General features: G+C 39.6%; 1 pseudogene; it reads left to right on the top strand.

Annotated features, from left to right (window-relative positions):
* Nucleotides 1-1,838, top strand: part of LOC116465650 (protein SSX4-like) — a 2,813-nt pseudogene extending 975 nt beyond the window's left edge.
* Nucleotides 1,839-2,346: the final 508 nt, after the last annotated feature.

Genomic DNA, 2,346 nt, shown 5'->3' on the forward strand with positions numbered 1-2,346 from the left:
TGAGCCGAGATCGCACCACTGCACTCCAGCCTGAGCAACAGTGAGACACTGTCTCAAAAAAAAAAATATATATATATATATATTCTTATAGATAAGTAAATGGTAAATGTATGCAAACATGAATGTGAATAAAAAGTCATCAAATTAAGGTGACTGGCTGTAAGTGGCGGAGGGAGGGAGGGCAGGGATTGCTGAGTGCTGCATACACAGCTTGAGCTGTGACTAGTCAATAGTGTGTTTTGTTTGTTTTTGTTTTTCAGATGGAGTTTCACTCTTCTCGGCCAGGGTGGAGTGCAATAAGGCAATCTCAGCTCACTCCGACTTTTAACTCCCGGGTTCTAGTGATTCTCCTGCCTCAGCCTCCAGAGTAGCTGGGGTTACAGGCACCCACCCCCACACCCAGCTGATTTTTGTATTTTTGGTAGACACGGGGTTTCACCATGTTGGCCAGGCTGGTCTCAAACTTCCTGACCTCAGTTGATCCACCCGCCTCAGCCTCCCAAAGTGCTGGGATTACAAGTGTGAGCCACCATGCCCGGCCTGTTTGTAGTATTTCTAATATTCTGAATAAATAAATCAGACCTAACATAGCTGTGGGGTAATGTTGAGATCTGACTGGACTCAATATTATCCCCCTTACTTTTCTGTGTGTTTGAAATATTTCCTTTTTAAAGGACTTGCTGTTCTTCCTAAGCACTGTTAATGAATCAAAAGACAGTTAAGAAAATGTTGAAAGTGACAAAAAAAGAAAGAAACTATTAAAACTGTGGATCCACCAAAAACTTCCAGAGTTTGTTTCATTAACAGCATGTAGGTATTGGATAAGTATCTTAGGAGTGAGGGTGATGAACACATTATGTAATAAAGATGGATGTTTCTCTGTATTTTATCAAAACCAAATAGTCTTCTCATTCCCAAAGAACCCTGATTCTCTGTGATGAGCTCAGGAGTGAGTTTGAAAGAGTGATCCCTCATCCAACACACAGAGAGCTTTCCCACTTGTCGGTGAGCAGAGATAACACAGGGTGAAAAAAAGACAGGTTCTTCGGTACAGATCTTTGTACATTTCAGGAATATAAAAGGGATATATGTGTTTACTTGCTCTTCTGCTCTGACAACACAATTATAAGACAAGGTCAGACTGTCCAAACTGTCTCCAATAGACCTATTACTCGCCAACTAAACAGGCCAGATTCTACAATCTCCCACAATCACTATAAGGGGTCTGAAAATCCAGTGCTTGAGTATCTGCCAAGCTTTTGACATTAAAGGAGTGTCTTTATACTGAAAATATTTTAGAGCCACTGGACTAAATCATCCATGGTTCATCACACATTTAACAGCTTAATTCACATACCATAAGATTCATCCATTTGATGTGTATAGTGATTTTTAGTTGTTCATATCTTGAGTGGATACAGTTCAGATTCCCAACCAATCAATTTAATTATTTGGGAAAAAGTGAAACATATGTAATGGACTAAGATGAGACTGTGATGGGGTTTAGTCCCCATTTGATAAACCATGAGATGTAAAATTCTGAATTGAGGCCACCGATAAATGAATCAACCATTACTAAACATAATTCAGAGGCATATCTCAAATAAGTCCTCAACAATACGTGGACTCATAACCCTCTGCTGCAGAATACCCTCATGCAATAGACATCTCTCTAGAGTTTGGAAACCTTTACTAAGAAAGAAAAATTGTGATATATTCTCTTTCAGTTGAACGTCCTCAGATGACTTTCGGCAGGCTCCAGAGAATCTTCCCGAAGGTGAGTATCTCTCAAATCTAAAGGACCAGAGTACCTTTGTCCCTTCACGAATGTGAACCCTGTAAGAGTGGGAGAATATCAAAAATGCCCTCATTGCCTCCTTCTCCCCATGTCTATCACAACACCAGATGTAGCATCGACAGCTTGATAATACTAACAGTTGTGATTCTTAATACTTCTTTTGTTTTCATAGTGATGCCAGATACTATTCTAAGCAGTTCACATGGATGAATTTACTTAATCCTTAAGAAGATCTGTACGACATTGTTTCCATTATTATCTCCAAATAATGACTCACGCACTTCAGTTTTCATCCATATGAAAGCCATGTGACTTGGCACAAATCTTCTAAGTTCTCTGAGCTCCAGATTCCTGGTCCATGAAATGGAAGTAAAGAATCATAGTTCATGTTTTAGATCATAGTTATCAGCAACGTAATAATAAAATGAGGCTATCGGGGTACAGAGATGTTAAAGAATTTTCCTGGGGTGCAGTGGCAGTGGTAGTCTAATCCAGAGCTCCAAGCCATTTAAAGTTCATTCACGTTTGCATTTGTTTATGAACTTCAG

The sequence above is a fragment of the Hylobates moloch genome, unplaced genomic scaffold (genome assembly GCF_009828535.3).
Source record: "Hylobates moloch isolate HMO894 unplaced genomic scaffold, HMol_V3 SCAFFOLD_7619, whole genome shotgun sequence".
NCBI classification, from domain to species: domain Eukaryota; kingdom Metazoa; phylum Chordata; class Mammalia; order Primates; family Hylobatidae; genus Hylobates; species Hylobates moloch.